The following is a 22,252-nucleotide window of genomic DNA, read 5'->3' as shown; positions in this document are numbered from 1 at the left end:
CGAAGTTCAAATCCCATTAAGGCACTGCTGAAATATAGAAGTAGGTAATAGTCTGAAATTAACAAATAAAGCTTGTCTTAATAAAATTGTCCAACAGATTGTTTACACAGAAGCAATCTGTTTCACTGATAACTTCTGGAAAAAAGAGACAGTTTTATTGTTCAACACACACTAAATGCTGAAGGAATTAAGCAGGTCAGGCATCATCTATGGAGGAAAATGAACAGTTGACTTTTTGGCCTAAGACCCTCAATCAGGACTAGAGATAAACCAGAATAAAAGAGTGGGCGAAGGGGGAGGAGCAGGAGCTGGCCAGAATTGGTGAATCCAGGTGAAAGACAGAAGGTAGGAGGGTGGGTCTTCTGAGTGCTTATTTATAATGTTTTTAAAAAAATATATAAGGTGTATATACTTTAGTATTGTGGTTTCATATGTGACTTCTCTCCGTTAATTTAGATTCAGTTTAGTTGACTTCTTACTGCCCTTTGAAATGGCCTAGCAAGCCCCCCCCCGACCCCCAAGATAATGGGCAAAGGTTCTTGCTGGTGAAACCCAGATCCCCAACTTCTGAACATATCCAATCACCTTCAGAAGGGAGTGAGAGAGATGAGATTCAAAGTTCACCTTATCGTTAAGACACTAGGATACCGCTTGGTCGCTCTTAACAATAAGATCAGCTGATGTTGACAGAATCACCACAGTAGGATTAAAATGGCCCCCAGAGTAAAAAATGTGAACGGTAGACATGTGATGTCCTTATAAGGAATAATTTGGAAATTAATTGGGGTATTGTGTATGGTTTTGGTTGCCCTGTATAAGAAAGGCATAATTAAATTGGAGAGAGTGCAGAGAAGGTTTACATGGATGCTTCCAGACGCAAAAGCCTGAAAGCAAATACTATGAGGCTCAGGGACAGCTTCTACCCTATAACACTATTGAACGGTCCCTAGTATATGATAAGATTGATTCTTGACCTCACAGTCTACCTTGCTGTGACCTTGCATCTTGTTATCTATTTCCTCTGTCACTGTAACATTTTGTTCTGCATTCTGTTGTACAGCCTCAGCACAAGTGTAGTGAAATTATCTGTACTGGTTGGCATACAAAACAAAGCTGTTCACTGTACCTTGGTACAAGTGACAATAATAAACCAATTTTACCAGTTTAAAAAGAATTGATGAAGCTGTGCTGAAGCATTTTTGAATGTGCATTAAGTGGCACATTCAAAATTCTTACAGGCAAGGCCTATGGCTGACAGAGTTTGTAACTGTGAGAGTCAATTTGACTGAAACATGTAAGATCCCAAGAGGTCCTGTTGGTGTAGATGTAGAGAAGAATTATTCTTATAGCAGAAATTTGCTGACGTCATTGCTTAAAGACCTTAAGACTTTGGAGCAGAATTAGGCTATTTGGCCCATTGAGTCTGCTCCACCATTCAATTCATCACTATAGGTCACAGTTTCTCTTTGATGTGACAGACAATTCCCCTTTCTGCAGTGGTCGTGAAAGAGTACCTTCGCTCCCTCAGAATCTTTTTTTTTATTTTTAGAGATAAAGTGCAGAACAGGCCCTTTTGGCTCAGTAAACCACATCATCCAGCAACGCACCTATTGAATCCTAATCACAGGATGATTCACAATGACCAATTCACCTACTAACTGGTACATGGGATGAAACCGGAGCACCCAGAGGAAACCCACTTGTTCATGGGGAGAACAGACAAACTTCTTACAGATGGTATTAGAATTGAACTCTGAACTCTGATGCCCCTGGGCTGTTATTGTGGTAATATGCTACCATGGCACCCTTCTTCATGAGGTCCTGACCAGCCAAATCCGGACACAGTATAGCATGGCGCAGTGCACGACCATCATAAATGGGAATTGTATGGGTAACACCTTCACCAAAGTCCATAACAATACCAGAGGCACACAGGGCCATAAAGATTGCACAGCTTAGATGGCCACGTACATGGCTGGTGTGTTGCAAGTCTCAAACATCATCTGTGTCATCTTTTCTCCAGTGATTTTAAGGTTCGGTGAAGCTTCTGTGAGCAGTACTGGGTGTTTATCTATAGCTACATGATGCACCATCAATAACTCACACTGAGACGTAGGCGAGATATCGGCTTTTATTGACTGGAAGAAGGAACCAGGAGTGAGTGTCTATCATACAAGGTCCTGGAGACTGAGGCCGATCTTCAGGCCGCAGGTCTCCTTTATACAGGGGCCTGTGGGAGGAGCCACAGGAGCAGTCAGCAGGGGCGTGTCCCGACAGGCACATAGTTCACCACACTACACAAGCTTATTATAGAATCTGTGATGCCACATCGTCTCCATGTCATCCCAGCTGGTGACAATGCCAAGCTCAAGGGGTATTTCAAAGTAAGAACATCCCGTTTGCTCTGAGCCCCGTCACTTACATAGCTGTACTTTTGGCCCAAACCAGCCATATATCTTGGGCATCCAAAAGTGGAGGGGAAAACAGCACGGGGAGCATCATCTCCAACAAAACCAAGCTTACACATTGTCGATGACAAGTGCAATAGTCTCATCATCTGCCATTTTACTTTTTAGTTGTTTTCAGATCAATCTCTCCCTAAACCTGTCCTTTCCCAAGAGCTGCCGGAGTAATCCCTGAAAAAATAAGGGGTCACCATTTGAGGAAGAGCTGATGCTTTCAGAAAATCATGAGATTTTGAAAATCCCTACTGCAGATGATGAAGGCAGAATCTTGAAGAACTTTTAAGACAGAGGCAGACAAATTCTTGATAAGTTAGAGAGAAGATGATAAGATGAAGGCTCTCAACCTGAAATGTCCATTGTCCATTTCCCCCCATAGACCCATTGAGTACCTCCAGCATCTTGTGTGTTCAATGCATCTGGGTACACATTGCAGGTATTTTATAGCTCTATGAAGCACAATCACTTTCTTCACCACTCTAACCCTAATTGCTAACTATAACCCAACAACCTCTAAAATTCCCAAAGTCTGATATAACGTAAATCTCAATACCCCACCCCTAACACTCCAAACCCCGGAATGCTAAGTGCAAAGTAATCCAAGGCAACTCCCTATCTCGCACCCCCTACACAAGGTACTCAAGCCCCATTGCACCCCTCACCATGATGGAACCATCCCTCCACCCTAAGGCCCCCATCTCAACACAGCCCCACAGCCTCAACAATACCTGCAGCCTCATTAACTGTTCACCCAATTGGCTACGCTCATGATCAGGACTGCATCACTGTGAGTCCAGAGCTCAAAAGATAATACACGTTTCTTACAAACAAACTCACCATCCAGTGAACACTTAAGGTAAGTAAAAATATTCATAAACCATCAAAGAAGGCATAACTTACCATGTTCTTCCAAGCCAGTCCCACTAATGCATGAGTGTCAGTGAAGGAACCATCAATAACTTCTTAAGAGGCAGGATAATTAGCTTGAAATCTCCAGTACAACCCAAGTCTGGAGTGGATAAAGGCAAGTGGAATTAGACTAAGAGAATGAAGCCAGATCAAAGCGCCCATTACCAGTGAGACTAATCATCTCAGGTGACGAGAATAACGATCACAAGAGGCAATTGCCCTGCTGACCCTAACCTTTTCTCAGTCAGTGAGTACTCTATGCATGTCCTGATGTAGGCTTTGACCCAAAACTGTGACAATTCTGTTCCCTCCATAGACATTCTTCAGCCGCTGAGTTCTTCCCGCAGATTGTTTATGGCTCAAGACTCCATGCTTTGCTTACTATCAAATGCCCTCAGCACCTCAGTAGGGAGGGCTTAGCCAAGAGAAGAGGGGATCCAGTAGAATTGGGTATTTCTGGAGTGGACTCATCAGGGATGAGGAAATCCCAGAGAATAAAGTCAGCAGATAGAATGCATTTATAACTGATTGAACTGATAACTGCACATGCCTCTGAAAATAATTAGTGAATTGAATCAGTTTATGTAGGAAAATAGTTATATGGGTTAATTGACTATTTTTAATAATCAGTGTGGTGTATATGAGGGTAGCTTACCTTTCAGGACAGAGTATGCTATTGTAACACCTGTGTAGCACCGGTCTCATCGCGTGTGACTGGTTGTCGCACTCTTTTTGAAAAAATCAAATTACACTAGGTGCTAGTAGGCCATCAGAAGATTCTGGTATCGGAAGGAGGCAGTGAAAAGAAACCACACACTTCTGGAAATAAGGTTTTGTTTATAAGAAAAAACAATATGTACAAAATACATACATGAGCGAGAACAATTCAAAATTCCAACATTCTGTTTAGATCCCAAATTGTATATATCAAACCACAACAAATTCCTTTTTAATCAGAATCAGTGAGATTCTGTTATTATTCTAATCTCTCTAGCTAATTAAATCTAGTGTTATTCCCTATTTAAAAGTTTACAGACTAAACTTTCCTTTTTACCTATCCCTAGTTATTTAGAAAACCAAATATAATCCCAATTCCTAAGTATTATAGTTAACTTCAGAATATCTGCAAACTTAAATTCAAATTCAAAATTCTATATACACAGTTTAACTCCTTTCATGACAATTCTCCAACATCGCAACTCTTAAACAAAGTAAATCTTATTCAATAACTTACCAAAGTCTTTGCAAAAATAATCAGTTCTTGCAGAAAATCAAATTTCGGAGTCTTCGAATGAAGATAACTTATACATCCAACTGTATTAAATTCTCTGCGTCATTACACATTTTGTTCCCACATTCTGTTCATTGTGCATGGCTCGCCATCTTTTCTCTTGGTTCATTACGTGAAATAGTTGATCATCCATGGAAAGTCAGTTCACAAACTTGTACAAAACTTGATCAACTGCCTTGGAATAATTTTGCAGAACTAATTCCTGACTACATGGTAGGGATTTTGGACACTGATCCCTGCCGATATTGTCTCGTTAAAGCTGCTGCATGTTATAGCTGTAGCTTCAATAAATCTTTTATCGTTGTTGTCTCTCCTCCAGGGGTTTCTTTCAAGTTAGTAGGGTAAAGATACTCACTACTTAACATTTCATGTCTTTAGCTTCTAATCATTGCTGCATTTCTCTCCTTGTCCACCCTGTGTCCAGCCACACCTCGCCCTCGCATAGCAATTTTTTCAAATTCTCTTTAAAAAAAAATCTATCAATTTCTGCTTTAAATATAAATAATTACTTGGCCTCCACAGCCATCTGGCAATGCCTTTTCTATCTCCCATTGTAATTTGTAGCCCATGTCCTGGATACTGTTTGGAGGCCCGCATATAACTCCTATCAGGGTCTTCTTGCCCTTGCACTTTATTGATTCCACCCACAGGAATGCTACATTTTCTGATCCTTCATCACTTCTTTCTAAGGGTTTGATTTCAGTTTTTACCAACAAAGCCACCCTCTCTGCCTCCCTGTCAGTCCTTTTGTTACAAGATATATCCTTGGATGTTAAGCTCTCAGCTGTGATATTCTTTCAACCCCTACATCTCTCACTACATAACTCTTATTGATATTGTTGAATTCATGCTTGGAAACAATAAACTGCTCCCCAGGTTGTTGAGAAATATACTTTCAGAGATCATCTCTGTTGCCACAGATCCCTTGCAGCTGTTCAGCCTTGATGCATTTTTCTCCAGTGAGATCTTCATGACTTCCCAGGTCTACCACATCACCAGCTGTCACCTGAAGGGCCTTCACCACTGCTTACCCTTGGCTCTGCTGTGTTGCATTGGGCCGCTGCAGGGTGTGCTGCACTGCCACAGGCCACTGTGAGACTGGTGGTGGTTATTGCTGTGCCTATCCAGTCCGCTTCCTGGAGCTGCCCTGCCAAAGAGCCAAGGTAGAGTGTTGACCCCAGCACAGCTACACTGCTCCCCCAGTGGGACAGAGATGCCAAGAGATGCAGGACTCCTGGATGTCAGCTAGCCACACCTCGTGCTCTGCTGTGTTTATCCCCACTTTGATGCGCAGCCTCTGCTTCCCTCTCATCGCCACGGAATCGCAGGTGACCGTAGCCAGCTGGACCTGTGTCATTGACCACCCAGGCGGGGATGGCTGGTCCGTGTTGGGAGGACACCCAGAAGGATGATGGTGATGGTTGACCCTGTGTCTTCTGAGGGCATCTGATGCCCTCCCCCACGCAGTCCACGTATAAGCCTTGCTCTTCACCCAAACGGCCCACCTGGAGGGGCGGCAATGGAGGGATTGTGTGGTGCTGCCTGCTCAGCGTTTCCCGATGGCCTCGCTGGGCTGTGGCATGGTGCTGGTGCAGCGCAATCCCAGGCCAAATGGCCTGCCTGATCGCATCAGTAGCAGAGATCGTTTGTTGGACTGTGACGGGGTGGGTGTGGTGCTGGTCACTTTTGTCTCACGGGCTCCTCCTTGTCAGTTTCCTTATCTGCCTTGGTGACCCAGCCCAGGCTCACGGCATGCGGTGTGATGCTGGAACGCCTGAGTGAAGGGGGGGAGCTAAAATTACTTCTGCCCTCTCTGCCTCTGCCAGCAATGATGGTGAACAAGCTGCTGAAGGCACTCTGATGTCAGCACTTTTATGAAGGGCATGGAAGGCAAGCTCTTCCTGGGGGGTGGGGGGGGGGTGGCCAGGCTGAGCACAGTGGCAGAGATCTGCTGCGAGTGACCCCAGGCTTTCTCCCACACGGTGCCACCTGCTGCACAGTTTTTCCCTCACTGCTTCTGCCAACACCCTCCACTCAGAACGCTGCTATGAGGGCCCCGCAGTTGTGCTGCTCAGCTGGTGTTAGGTTCATCCCGTCCAGTGCCAGGGCAAGGTGCACCGCTGTCTTGGTGGGACTCCGCCAGTTGTGTGGTGCGGAAGGATTGACTTGTGCCAGATAAGGCTCCAGGTGGCTGGAACCGTCTTATCTGGGAAGCTTCAGGCTGGTTCATGTGGCGCTAACCATCGAGGCCTATTGGTCTTCCTCTTGCTCCGGCGATGTCTGCAATGGTACCCATCCTCCAATGCTACAGCGTCTTGGGTTCCCTGGTGCAGGTTTCAATGGATGCGTGTGATGCACCCCGCTATGTCCCCCAGGTCGGTGAGCCTGGGTACGCTCGCTCTGCGGTGGCTCCCTGGCAAGACATGATGCTCGGTTCTTATGTCCTCCCTCCAGGTCTTGTCTTCATGAGCCCAGCCCAGGGGTGAGGGGGAGGCATATGACTCAGTCCCTCGACTTTTCTCCCCCAGGACTTAAGGTGCTCTATCCGACATCGTAGCTCTTCAATCTAGTTGTCAATTTTGGATTCCTCTCCTGACACCAATGTGGCGAACACTTAGTTAATAATGACAGATGAGGAAACTTGTTAAACTCAACAACAGTTTATTGTGATAAACACAAAACAACCCGGAGAGAGAACAGCTCAGATTCATACAGATGGGGGAGGTGACCATCACACACCATGGTTACAGTTAGGGTGACCCACAAATACACAAGCAGCTAATTGTATAACCCAAGCTAAAATGTAACAATAAATGAACTGGAACTTCCCACCATAGTTCCATGAAAGTATTGTAACACAAGAACAATAAACAATGCATTAGAATTGCAGGGGTGGGCTGTCATTCACACCTACCACCCTACCCCCCCCCCCAAAGCATCACAATATTACTGGCCAACTTGCTTCATATTTCATCTTTACCTTCTTAATGACTTTTTGTAGTTGACTTCTGCTTGTATTTGAAAGCTTCTCAATCTTCCCACTAATATTTTCTCTATTTTATGCCCTGTCTTTGGCTTTTATGTTGGCTTTGACTTCTCTTGTTAGCCTCAGTTGTGTCATCTTTCCTTTAGAATACATCTTCCTCTTGGGTATGTATATACCCTGTGTCTTCGAGATTGCTTCCAGAAATTCCAGCCACTGCTGCTCTGCCGTCATCCCTGCCAGTGTTCTTTTCCAATAAATTCTGGCCAACTCCTCTCTCATGCCTCTGTAATTCCCTTTACTCTGCTGTAATACTGATACATCTGACTTTAGCTTTTCCTTCTCTCATTTCAGAGTGAATTGGATCATATTATGATCACTTCCTCCTAAGGGTTCTTTTATCTTAAGCTTTCTAATCAATTTTGGTTCATTGCACAACACCCAATCCAGAATAGCTGATCCCCGAGTGGGCTCAACCACGAGCTGCTCTAAAAAGTCATCTTGTAGGCGCTCCAGAAACTCCCCCTCCTGTAATCCAGCACTAACCTGATTTTCCCAATCTAGCTGTATATTGAAGTCCCCCTTGATTATTGTAACATTGCTCTTTTGGCATGCATTTTCTATCTGCCATTATAATTTATAGGCCACATCCTTACTGCTGTTTGGCAGTTTGTATACAACTCTCATCAGGGTCTTTTTACCCTTGCAGTTACTTAGTTCTATCCACAATGATTCAACACCTTCTGACCCTATGTCATCTCTTTCTTATAACTTGATTTCATTTTTTACCAACAGGGCAACATTGCCCCCTCTGCTTTCCTGCCTATCTTTTCAGTACCATGTGTATCCTTGGACATTAAGCTCCCAGCTGTAATCTTTCAGCCATGATTCAGTGATGCCTACAATGTCATACCTGACAATCTGCAACTGTCCTGCAAGTTTATCTACTTTATTCCGTATACTGCACACATTCAGACACAACATCTTCAATCCTGTATTCACCTTTATCGATTTTGTCACATAATGCTCAACCTTTTGATTGCTAACTTTACGTGAGGTCTTACCAACATCTACCTCCACAACCTCTCCACTAACTGTTCAGGCACTGGCTCCTATTCTCCTGCAACTCTAGTTCAGATCCCACCGTGCAGTATTAATAAACCTTCCCACTAGGATTTTAGTCCCCCTTCAGTTCAGGTGCAAACCATCCCTTCTGTCCACGTCCCTCCTTCCCTGGAAGAGAGCCCAGTGATCCAAAAATCTTGTGCCCTCCCTCCTATACCAACCCTTTAGCCACATATTAAACTGTATAATTTTCCTAGTTCTAGCCTCACTAGTACATGGCTTGGGCAACAATCCTGAGATCACAGCCCTGGTGGTTCTGCCCTTTAACTTAGTACCTAACTCCCTGAACTCCCTATCATTGGGTCCATATACATGGACCACGACTTCTGGCTGTCCACCTTCCAACTTAAAAATGCTGAGGCCTTGATCCGAGATATTCTGGGTTCTGGCACCCAGGAATTGAATGGAAACTGAAAGTGGACAATGAAACAATAACCAGACATGGAAGTTCAATTACTTAGGGAGCACGGTAATATCTGACAGTAGGGTTGATGTTGAAATTAGAAGAAGGATTTGGATTGCTACTTGCACGTTCGAGTGTTTGAGCAAGAAACTAAAGAATGACATAACTTATATGGGTACGAAACTCAGAGTGTCACCATGCTACATTCATTCCACACTAACATATGGAAGTAAATGCTGGGCAATATCAAAACAAAATGAGGGAAGGCTCGAAGCTGCAGAAATGTGGTTTTTGAGAAGAATGATGGAAGTATTGTGGAAGGACAGAGCAACAAACGAGAAGTGTTGCAAAAAGCCGGAATAAGAAGAGAACTGATATTATCAATCAGGATGTGTACTGATGAAAGAGGAACTTGAACATCCTGCAATGACAGGAAAAATTGATGGAAGAGAAAGTCCCGGCCGACAGCGCATGACATTCATAAGTTACACGAACAGAAGGACAGGCAAAAGATTTGAAGAGCTTATTAGAACTTCTCAGGTTAGAGGCAGATGAGAGACCATGATTACCCATGTCATGACATGGCACATAACGGAGAAGATGATTACTTTTCCCTAATGTCAACTGTGTCCAAAAAACTCTACTCAACGCTTAGTGCTATCAATGTGTCACTCTTTATGGTTTATCTCTTCCAATGCAGGCCCCAGATTCAAGCCATTCCCAATACCTGGACCTTTCAAAATAATGGTATGCTAGTTCTAACATTGGTAAAGCTTCAATAATCTACTACCAAACTAATCAGAAATCCTGACAGATCAATATTTGGTTCACTGGGTGCTGGATTCCATGCTTTCTTTAAACACACCTATTTCCGTATTCCACACACTTCCTTTAAATTTTACACACGAAAGATTGGGTTACTTCAAATCCAAAGTAACACACACAAAGTGTGTGAGGAACTCAGCATGTCAGGCAACAGTTATGGAGGGGAATAAACAGACAACATTTTGGGCTGGGACCCTTCATCAGGACAGGAAAGGAAGGGGGAAGAAACCAGAAGAAGAAGAAGGTGGAGAACAGGAAGTCATTCCCCTCCCCCTTTTCTCTTTTTCCATTCCCCATTCTGATAACCCTCTCCCCCCTTTTCTTCTCCTCACTTGCCCATCATTCCCTCTGGTGCCTATCTTCTTCCCCTTCTTCCATGGTCCACTGTCCTCTTATCAGATTCCTGCTTCTTCAGCCTTTTCCACCTATCACCCCCCCCCCCCCACAGCCTCTCACTTCTTCCACCTTCCCCCTCATCTGGCTTCACCCGCTGCCTGCCAGCCTTTCTCCTTCCCCTTCCCCCACCTTGTTATTCTGTCTTCTTCCCCTTTCCTTTTCAACCCTGATGAAGGGCGCTGACATGAAACGTTGACTGATTAATGTCCTCCATAGATGCTGCATGGCTTGCTGAGTTCCTTTTGCATTTTGTGTGCTGCTCCTTTAAATTTACCCAGTTCACTGGCAATCTATTACTCCATAGAACCATAGAACACTACAGCACAGTACAGGCCCTTCAGCCCTCCATGTTGTGCTGACCCATATAATCCTTTTAAAGTACTAAACCCACACTACCCCATAACCCTCTATTTTTCTTTCATCCATGTGCCTGTCCAAGAGGCTCTTAAATACCCCTAATGTTTTAGCCTCCACCACCATCCCTGGCAAGTCATTCCGGGCACTCACAACCCTCTGTGTAAAAAACATACCCCTGATGTCTCCCCTAAACTTTCCTCCTTTAATTTTGTACATATGCCCTCTGGTGTTTGCTATCGGTGCCCCGGAAAACAGGTACTGACTATCCACCCTATCTATGCCTCTCATAATCTTGTAGACCTCTATCAAGTCACCTCTCATTCTTCTACGCTCCAAAGAGAAAAGTCCCAGCTCTGCTAACCTTGCTTCATATGACTTGTTCTCCAAACTAGGCAACATCCTGGTAAATCTCCTCTGCACCCTCTCCATAGCTTCCACATCCTTCCTATAATGAGGTGACCAGAATTGAACACAATACTCTAAGTGCGGTCTCACCAGAGATTTGTAGAGTTGCAACATGACCTTTCTACTCTTGAACTCAGTCCCCCTGTTAATGAAGCCTAACATCCCCTGTTAACTACCCTATCAACCTGTGCAGCGACCTTGAGGGATGTATGGATTTGAATCCCCAAGGTCCCTTTGTTCATCCACACTCTTAAGTAATTGACCATTAATCCTGTACTCAGTCTTCTGGTTTGTCTTTCCAAAATGCATCAGCTCACACTTATCCAGATTAAGCTCCATCTGCCATTTTTCTGCCCAACTCTGCAGCCTATCTATATCCTCTTGTAACCTTTGACAACCTGCCACTCCATCCACAACTCCTCCAATCTTTGTGTCATCCGCAAACTTACTCACTCATCCTTCCGCCTCTACATCCAGGTCGTTTATAAAAATCACAAATAGCAAGGGTTCCAGGACAGATCCCTGTGGCACTCCACTAGTCACCGACCTCCAGGCAGAATACTTTCCTTCCACAACTACCCTCTGCTTTCTTCCTTTAAGCCAATTTTTTATCCAAACAGCCAAGGTTCCACTTATCCCATGCCTCATGACTTTCTGGATGAGTCGCTTGTGAGGGACGTTGTCAAATGCCTTGCTAAAGTCCATGTAGACCACATCCACTGCCCTACCCTCATCAATTTCTTTTGTTACCTCTTCAAAAAACTCAATCAGGCTTGTGAGGCACGATCTTCCCTTCACAAAGCCATGTTGACGATATAAAACCATGTTGACTATTTGTGTAATTGTGTAATTCCATTCTGTAACATATATAGAAAGGAAATTAAAAGTGTTTTGGACCATTAATACATATATCATCATGTTATACATCAGTACCAAAGTGCTGTGTGCCAGATTAACAGAATTCTTTCTTTTAAAGCCTCAGATCCCAACAGAATGTTGTATTCCCACTATTCCCCTTTCCCTCATGTGAAGCAGCAGCAACATTGATGCTGAATTCTGCACACACCTTTTTGGGAAATAGTTACTTAATTTATATGCATCTGTGAAAATCAATGAAAAATACCTAATCAAATCTACAGCAGATAATCAAAAACTAAGGCTTAATTTTCAAGAAGGATTTTGCAGACTCAAGGGTGTGCATAATGAAGAATAAATACTTGAGTTTCAACATAATGAAGTGTGCTGAATTTAGGCTATGTCATTAAAGTGCATTAATGCTCTGACCCAATAATATGTCTTAATGGCAAGCAGTAAACTACCCCCCAGCTGACCTTTACAATGATAATCCTTTGTAATAATTCTGAGTGAGTATTCAGGGCTAGTGCCAATTACTTCTGAACTGTGAGTACATTTTGTGCTACTAACTAATAATGTCCACTGACTTGAAATTGCCCCATATTTCCGCTGGCCCCTCCCCCACCCCGACACCTCAATTGCCAGAAGGAGATTACTATTGTGAGCTGGATTCTGATCTCGAGGTCATGGAGATGAAAGGGCAGTGAACTAATCATTGCCTCACTCAGCAGAGGTTTTGTACTCCTTACTGTCGTTGGTGATTATTTATTAAACTGCCAACATAGGGAATGATCCAGAGCCCATGATGCTGCAGCAACGTATTTGTTACATCAGGCAGCTCCCAACAAAATCTACAGCTGCATCAAAATGCAAACCAATGCAAGCCCCACACACCATTGATTTATCTGCTGTTTACTAGAATCGCTTTCTTTTGTAAAAACCTCCTGTCAGATTTTCCTCTGTGGCAATCTCTCTTTGTTTGACTCCCAGCATCTGTTAGCACAGGCAAAACCTCTTTTGTATTATCCAGTGCAAGAGGATTGACTTGACGTGGATCTAATGTTAATTGGCACAATATCTCTATGTTTTTGCCTGGAGGACAACCCCCTCCGTCCATTGATCCCAATCTATCTACGTACCATTCCTCTGTAAAATTTTCCAAGAAAAATGCAGGGTCTCAGGTTTTGTATTAGGAATAATGGAGAGGCTATCAGTGGCCTGTTATCACGGGGGAAGTCAGACAGAAACATCTGATACCGTGCAAATGCTCTTCAAAGGGAAAACATGAGTGTCAGTCCTGTACTGGTGTGATCTCTGGTACCTTGCTGATTGACCGGGGACTGTATAAATGGGCATTAGTTTGCCAGTCTTGCAAAGCAAGGAGCCATTAACAATCCAAGATCTTTTTTTGTAGCCTTGGCCTGGCAGCTGTACTTCTGACTCTGACAAAGGCTGCCCAGATTTATCTGTACAGATTCACACCTTTTGCTAATCTCACTTTCTGCATTAAAGACCGTATAGGCATTGGAGCAGAATCGGGCCATTTGGCCCATCCAGTCGTCTATTGATCAGAATTGATTTATTTTCCCTCTCAACCCCGTTCTCCTGCTTTCTCCCTTTGAGGTCCCTTCTAATTATGAATCTATCAATCTGCACTTTAAATATATCCAATGACTTGGCCTCCACACTATCTATGGCAATGAATTCAACAGATTCACCACCCTCGAGCTAAGGAAATTCCTTCTCATTTTAGTTCTAAAGGGACTTCCTTCTAAAGGTTGTCCACTCTGGTCCTAGAATTTTCCACTATTGGAAGCACCCGCTCCATATCCATCCCCTGCACTGACTATGGAGGACTCAAGAAAATCACCATTAAGAACCGTTACCCTCTCCCCTTCATGGATAGAGCACTCAAAACACTCCATGGGGACCAGATCTTCACCAAACTGGACCTATGGAGTGTGTACAGCATGAGGCAGGGGGACATGGAAGGCAGCATTCATAGCACCCACTGGCCACTACGAGTACTTGGTGATGCCTTTTGGACTTTCCAACAGAGCGGCCATTTTCCAAGCCTTCATTCACGAGATTCCTCCCAGACATGTTATACAGGTTTGTGTTCGTCTACCTCAGCGACATCCTCATCTTCCCCAAGGACCCCCAAGACCATGTCTGTCATGTTAGATCAGTCCTTCAGCCTCTCCTCAAAAAACAACTTTACTTCAGGTTAGAGAAATGCCAGTTCTACACCCCAGTCAGTTCCTTTCTGGGTTATGTGCTTTCATCCCCTTGGGATAACCATGGACCCAGAGAAAGTGTGCACCATTGTTGAGTGGTCCTGACTGTGCTCCCTCAAACAGCTAAAGCACTTCTTGGGCTTCTCCAACTTCTACTACTGTTTCATCAGGAAATCCAGCCAACTCACTGCTGCTCTCACCTCCCTCACCAAGTCATCCACCTCATGGATAAAATGGACAGCTGTTGGAGCTCAAGAAACACTTTACCACTGTTCCCATCTTCTGCCATCTAAACCCCTTCGGACATCTTGTGGTAGAGATGGATGCTGTGGCCATCCTGTCTCAGTGAGGACTGGATAGGAAGACACACCCTCGTGCCTTCTCATCCAAGTTCAACTCTGCACTGCACCATTATGGAATAGGAGAATGGGAGCTACTCACCATTAAGTGAGCCTCAGAGGATTGGAGACATTGGCTGATGGGGAAAACCAAGCCCTTCCTGATCTGGATTAACTATTATATTCTTATTTCAGTTCAGCAGACCCGCCAGTCTGTGTCAGGCTCACTGGGTTCTCCTTGAGTAATTCAACTTCACCACCTCCTACCGACCTGCCTCAAGGAACACTGGGATGAACGCCCTGTCATCAACCGTTCAACCCAGCTGAAAAGGAGATCGACCCTCAGCCCTTTATTCCATCCTTGCCCTGATTGTCTGGGATCCTGAGAATCAGATCCATCAGGCCCTACATCACAAGCCTGCTCTGGCCAACAGACCTGACAACCACGTGTATGTGCCAGCGGCCGTGCACTCTGAGGCACTCCAGTGTGCCCACTCCTCACCCCTCTCCAGCCATTCGGATGACGGATCTTGGACTCTCTGTGATGCCAGTCCTGGTGGTCAGCTGTGTTTATAGATGTACTGTATGTCTGTTCATTGCTGCCTGCCCTCAATGTGCCCAGTCCAATTCCTCCAACCATCTCATCTCCTGCGGCCCCTACCAGTCAGTTGACTCTTATGGTCCCACATTGCCATGGCTTCCATTTCATGGGTCCTGCCTCAAACCCCCTTGTCCACGGATAACTCAATCCACCAGAGACTGCATCTCCAGAACCTAGGATGGTGAAAGATAGTCTGGTGTAGATGGTTTGTTGGTTGATAGATTCATGTCATTGTGGACGGAGTGTGCAGTACCTGGTTGACTGGGAAGGGTACAACCTGGAGTAGAGGTCTTGGGGACCATCCAGCTTCATCCTGGATTCATTGTTCATTGAGGAGTTCCACTACTAGACCCACCAGGGTTGTCCTGGGCCGTCCGTGCTGTCCTGTCAGGGTTGCACAAGCAGGCACCTCCCAGACCCCACCCTGCTAACAGGAGTCACCTGCTGCTCATTTCCAAATCATCACCTGCAGCCTATTTAAACTCAGCTCTCACACACAGTGCTTGTTCACTCATTGAACAAGCCAGCCTCAAGCAGTTGCTCCTAGCCTTTGGTTAGGTTGTTACCTTGTGACGCTAAGTATCAATTCCCTATTGTTTTGTAGCTCCTTGTGGTTTGTTATTTCGCAGTTTATTGTTAAAGTTATCGCTCATCACTAAATCATCTCCACTGCTTTGCAATTGGTTTAAGACTCCTTTACATTTTCTGACAGTTAGTGTTTTAAAGATTTCCAATCCTTTAGTGTCCCACTATTTTTTGATATATTGTATGCCCATTCATTTTGATCTTATGCTGTCTTTGACTTCCTTTATCAGTCACAGTTGCCTCATTTTAATTTTTGAATGCTTTTTCTTCTTTGGGCTAAACTGATCTTGTGTCTTCCAAATTACTCCCAGAAACTCCAACTACTGGTGCTCTACCATCATTCTTGCTATTGTTCCTTTCCAATCGACTTTGGTCAACTCCTCTCTCATGCCTCTGTGGTTGTCTTTACTTCACTGTAATTCTGATACACCTGATTAGAGCTTCTCCCTTTCAACCTCTGGGTGGATTCTACCATATTATGATCAGTGGATCCCAAGGGTTCCTTTCCTTTAAGCTCCTTAATCAAATCTGTTTCATTGCTCAACACCAACTCCAAAATTGCCTTTTCATAGTGGGCTCGACCACAAGCTGCTCTAAAAAAACCTTCTATAGGCATTTTATAAATTCCTTTTCTTGGAATCCAGCAACAACTTGATTTTCCCAATCTACCTGCATATTGAAAATCACCATGACCATCATAACATTGCCCTTTTGACATGCATTTTCTATCTCCCATTTCAATTTGTACCCTACATCCTGTTCGGAGGCTCGTACATAGTTCCTATCAAGTGTCTTTTTACCCTTACAGTTTCTTAACTTTACCCACAACAGTTCTACATCTTTGGGTCCTATGTCACCTCTTTGTTTTCATCTTTTGTCAATGTAACTATCCATTTGCCCACACACCTGTCCTTTCAATACGATGTCTATCCTTGGATTTAAGCACCCAGTTGAGATCTACTTTCAACAATGACTCTCTTAGGTGCGCAACATCATAGTTGCTCATTTCTAACTGCACTACAATATTATTTACCTTACTTTGTGAACTGCATGCATTCAAATATTTCATCTTTATGTATTCATCATCCTGCTTTTGACTTTAGTCTCCATCTTGCCTGAAGTAAATTTCTCATCTACTTCTAAACTTATCATTTTATTTTTCTATCATGGAGACTTCAGTAACCTCTCTTGCACTCTTTCACTTTTACTTTGGTAATACTTTTCCAACCTGTTGAACCCATACCATTGGTATTTAGTTTAACACCCTATCCATAGATCTAGTTATGCAATTTGTCACGACTCTGATCCCAGGTTGAGCCTGTCTCATTGGAAAGTTCATTCCTCCTTCACTCCTGCTGCCAATGTCCCATGAATTCAAACCCATTTCTCCCACGCCCATCACTGAGCCATACATTTAGGTCTCTGATCTTATTAACCCTTTGGCAATTTGCACATGGCTCAGGTAAGAATCCAGCGATTAATATCTTTTTGGTTGTGTGTGTCAATTTCGTCCTTTTCTGCTCAAAATTCCTCGGCAGAACCTCTTTACTTGTTCTTCTTGTGTTGTTGGTACCCATAAGGACACAACAACTGGATCTTTTCCCTTCCATTCCAAATTCCATAAGGCTTAGGAGCAGAATTAGGCCATTTGGCCCAGCAAGTCTGCTCTGCCATTCCATTATGGCTGATTTTATTATCGCTCTCTAACTCATTCTCCTGCTTTCTCCCCGTAACCTTTGACATCCTAATTAATCAAGAATCTATTAACTTCCACCTTAAATATACTCAATAATTTGGCCTGCACAGCCATCTGCGGCAAAGACTTCCACAGATTCACCTCCCTCCGACTAAAGAAATGTTTCCTCATTTCTGATCGAAATATACATCCCTCAATTATGATGTGTCCTCTGGTCGTAGACTCCTCCTCTATAGGAAACATCTTTTCCACATCCCCTCTATCCAAAGCTTTCAACATTTGATAGATTTCAATGAGACTCCCCCCCCCCCCCCCCCATTCTTCTAAACTGCGGGGAGTTCAGGCGCAGAGTCATTAAACACTTGTCATATGTAAACCCTTTCATTGCTGGGATAGTTCTCATAAACCTCCTCTGGACCCTCTCCAAAGCCAGCATGTCCATTCTTAGATTTGGGATCCAAAACTGCTCACAATACTTCGAATGCTGTCTGACCAATGCCTTATAAAGCCTCCTCATTATTTCCTTTCTTTTATATTCTAGTACTCTTCTAATGAATACTAACATTGGATTTGCCTTTCTTACTACTCTCTCACCTCCTTCTAAGGATTTGATTTCATTTTTCACCAACAGAGCCACCCCACCCCCTCTGCCTACCTGCCAGTCCTTCCGATACAATGCGTATTCTTGAATGTTAAGCTCCCAACTATGATCCTCTTTCAGCCATGACTCGGGGATGCCCACAAGATCACACCTGCCAATCTTTAACTGCCATACAAGATCATCTAGCTTATTCTGTACACTGTTTGCATTCAAATATAACACCTTCAGTCCTGCATTTCATCACCCATGTACAAGAGACAATCTGCAGAGGCTGGAAATCCAAGTGATACACACAAAATGCTGGAGGAACTCAGCATGCCAGGTAGCATCGATGGAAAAGAGAACAATCGACATTTTGGGTTGAGACCCTTCAGCAAGGACTGGTGAGAAAAAGATGAAGAGTCAGAGTAAGGGGTGGGTAGAGGGGAGGAAGAAACACAAGGTTACAGGTGAAACTGGGGTGGGGGGGTGAAGTAAAGAGTTGGGGACTTGATTGGTGAAAGAGATACAGGTTTGGAGAAGGGTGTATCTAATAGGAGAGGACAAAAGGCCATGGAAGAAAGAAAAAGGGGAAGCAGTACCAGAGGGAGGTAAGGTGAGAGAGAGAAAAGGGAGAAAAGGGAGTAGAGAGGGGAGGGGAGTGAAGTATTACTGGAAGCTTGAGAAATCGATGTTCGTGCCATCAGGTTGAGAAATTGATGTTTATGCCATCAGGTATTTTGATTTTTGCCCCCGTTACACGATAACCCATCCCACTGACGGCAATTTTGCCCTATCATCTGCCTGTCTCACAGTTTCACCACGCTGCATCTAGCTGTATACCAACTGCCCCATCCTCAGCCTCACCACTCTGGTTTCCAACCCCCCAACAAATTAGTTTAAACCTTCCCCAACACCTCTTGTAAACTTGCCCGCAAGAATATTGGTCCCCCTCAGGTTCAGGTGTAACCCATCTTTTTTTATAGGTCATAACTTCCCCAGAAGAGATCCCATTGATCCAGAAATCTGGAACCCGCCCCCCTACACTGACTCTTCAGTCACATATTCATCTGACAAATCATCCTATTCTTACCCTCACTGGCACGTGGTACAGGCAGCAATACAAAGATTATTACCCTGGAAACCCTGCTTTTCAGCTTTCTGCCTAACTCTCTATAATCTCTTTTCAGGACCTCCTCCCTTTTCCTACCTATGTCATCAGTACCAATATGTACCATGACTTCTGGCTGTTCATCCTCTTCCCTTAGAATGCCATGAACCTGATCTGAGACATCCCTGACCCCGGCACGTGGGAGGCATCATACTATCTGGTGTCTCTTTCACACACAGAATCTGCTTTCTGTTCCTCTCATTATGGAATCTCCTGTCACTACTGCACTCCTCTTCTCCCCTCTTCCCTTCTGAGCCACAGAGTTAGATTCAGTGCCAGAGACCCAATCACTGCAGCTTCCCTGGTAGGTCACACTCCCCCACCCCCAAACAGCCAAAGCAGTAGTGTATTGAGGGGAATGGCCACAGGGATACTCTGTACTGGTTGAATATTCCCTTTCCCTCTCCTGACAGTCACCCAGGGACTTTCCTCCTGAAACCTAAGGGAGATTACCTCCCTGTAGTTCCTACGTATCACCTCCTCATTCTCCCGTATGAGCTGAAGGTCATTGAGCTGCACCTCCAGTTGCTTATCATGGTCTCTAAGGGCCGTTTGATGCACTTAGTGCAGATGTAGATATCAGGGAGACTGGAGGTCTCCCAAATTTCCAACATCTCACACAAGGAACATACTCTACCTGTGGATCAACTCTCAACAAACTAGCTATGTACTAACAGAAAAAAAGCATACTAGAAACTTTCTTACTTACATACTTAGAACCTCCACCTATTCCCTCCAAAGCCTGTTGGGCTAAATCCGGACCATTTTAAAAATGCCCGACTCCAGTCAAAGCCACTCCAACAATGGCAGCTCCGCTTACACCATTTTTTTTTACAAAACTATAGAAGTTTATTTACAGCATATATGCACAAGGTACAGACGTTCAATATTTACAAGACAGTAAGTACACTCGTTTTAAAATATGGTTACTACCATCTATAAAACAGTCAATACCCCAGGGGGCCTCTGACACCTCCTTCCTTTTCGTTGCCTATGCTGATTGCAGCCTGTTGAGAGAAAAATGCCAAAAAAGCACCCGAGCTTTAGTTATTTGCTCTGCAGGTCAGGTGAGGTGTACTGAACCTGAGCACCGAGCACTGAGCAAACACCACAGCCTTCTCGACTTTTGATCTTTGCGACAGAAAATTTTGTCTATTCTCCTGACTATATTATCCCCAATTACAACTGTATTTCCCTCCATCTTGAATGGCTCTCTGCACCACGGTGAAACACTTCGGTTGCTCATCCTTCCTACAGCCCCCAATCTCATGTGAACAACAATCTTAGATCTACTGGGCAAGCTCAAGGGTTGAGGCTCCTCCAGTACCACTTTTTGGATGCCCTGTTTCTCATATAATGTAAAGTGCTCTGCTCCAGGTTCTCATTCACACCATCCACAGACTAGTTCATTCTTAGCTCCTGTTCACACATCAGCTCTATGCTCATTGTAGCTCCTGATCAAAATTTTAGAAGTTTGATTTTCATGTTCAACTTGGCCTTGCTATCACTCACTCAGGGGCCTCCTCCAGCCATACAAACCATCCTTTATTATTTTGATCCAGCCATTGGTGATCAGATCTTTAGTTGTCTAAGCAACAAGATTTCACCCCAGATTTGTTTCAACAATCAGCTGCATTTTAATCTTTTTTTTGTTAAAAGCACTGTCTGAATGCAAGTTCTATTTATCATCCATACTCCCACTTCACTTCCATTTTGAATAAGGCACCCAGAATTGGGTATTCTATTTTACAAGAAATCCAAGACTTTGGATGAGGTAGAATAACACCTGCATAGCTCAACACACAAAGACTTTTCTCATATTAACTCCTATCCTTGCAGAGAGTGGAGTTTGTGAAAGAGATGATGGGGGAGACAATTGTGGGGGTGCTGTTGGGGCAGGTGTGCCATGAGAGGGGAGATTATTCTGCTGTGGTGATTGGAATGGGGCAGTTATACCAGAAATGATCAGAAAGATGGGTATTGAAAATGTCTTGAGCTTGTAGGGGATTTACTTGGGGAAGGTTGTTGGAAGGAGATTTCAGAGAGATGACTGGAGGGATTGTGTGAAAGAGAGATGACTGGAGGGATTGTGTGAAAGAGATGATTGAAGTGATAGTAAAAACAGGAGATGCTGAAAAAACACCCTGCTTGTTGGACAGCATCTACAGAAAGAGACACTCCTTTTGTTCCATCCATTACTTTCCCCCGCTGGTTCTGCAACTTAAACTAACTTGTTTCTCTTTTCCTTGGTTTGGGTAAAGTATCCTGGACCTGGAACATTAATAAGTTGGGATTCAGGGAAATAAGGAAAGAGAAAATGGATCTAAGGGATGGTTTCTAAGGGATGATCTAAGGGCTAAGAGTGTTGTAAGAACAGGTCTGAAGGCTTTGTGTGTCAATGCGAGGAGCATTCGTAACAAGGTGGATGAATGGAATGTGCAGATAGTTATTAATGAATATGATATAGTTGGGATCACAGAGACATGGCTCCATGGTGACCAAGGATGGGAGCTCAACATCCAGGGATATTCAATATTCAGGAGGGATAGACAGGAAAGAAAAGGAGGTGGGGTAGCATTGCTGGTTAGAGAGGAGATTAACGCAATAGAAAGGAAGGACGTTAGCCTGGAGAATGTGGAATCGATATGGGTAGAACTGCATAACACTAAGGGGCAGAAAACGCTGGTGGGAGTTGTGTACAGACCACCTAACAGTAGTAGTGAGGTTGGGGATGGCATTAAACAGGAAATTAGAAATGCATGCAATAAAGGAACAGTTGTTATGATGGGTGACTTCAATCTACATATAGATTGGGTGAACCAAATTGGTAAGGGTGCTGAGGAAGAGGATTTCTTGGAATGTATGCGGGATGGATTTCTGAACCAACATGTCGAGGAACCAACTAGAAAGCAGGCCATTCTAGATTGGGTATTGAGCAATGAGGAAGGGTTAGTTAGCAATCTTGTCGTGCGAGGCCCCTTGGGTAAGAGTGACCATAATATGGCGGAATTCTTCATTAAGATGGAGAGTGAA

General features: G+C 44.0%; 1 pseudogene; it reads right to left on the bottom strand.

Annotated features, from left to right (window-relative positions):
• Positions 1–1,453: 1,453 nt before the first annotated feature.
• On the bottom strand, positions 1,454–2,564 carry LOC132397670 (actin, cytoplasmic 1-like; annotated as a pseudogene).
• Between the last annotated feature and the right edge of the window lie 19,688 nt (positions 2,565–22,252).

This window comes from Hypanus sabinus, chromosome 8 (assembly GCF_030144855.1).
Source record: "Hypanus sabinus isolate sHypSab1 chromosome 8, sHypSab1.hap1, whole genome shotgun sequence".
Classification (NCBI taxonomy): domain Eukaryota; kingdom Metazoa; phylum Chordata; class Chondrichthyes; order Myliobatiformes; family Dasyatidae; genus Hypanus; species Hypanus sabinus.
The sequence above is the reverse complement of the archived record's forward strand: the minus strand, read 5'-3'. Positions and strand labels throughout refer to the sequence as shown.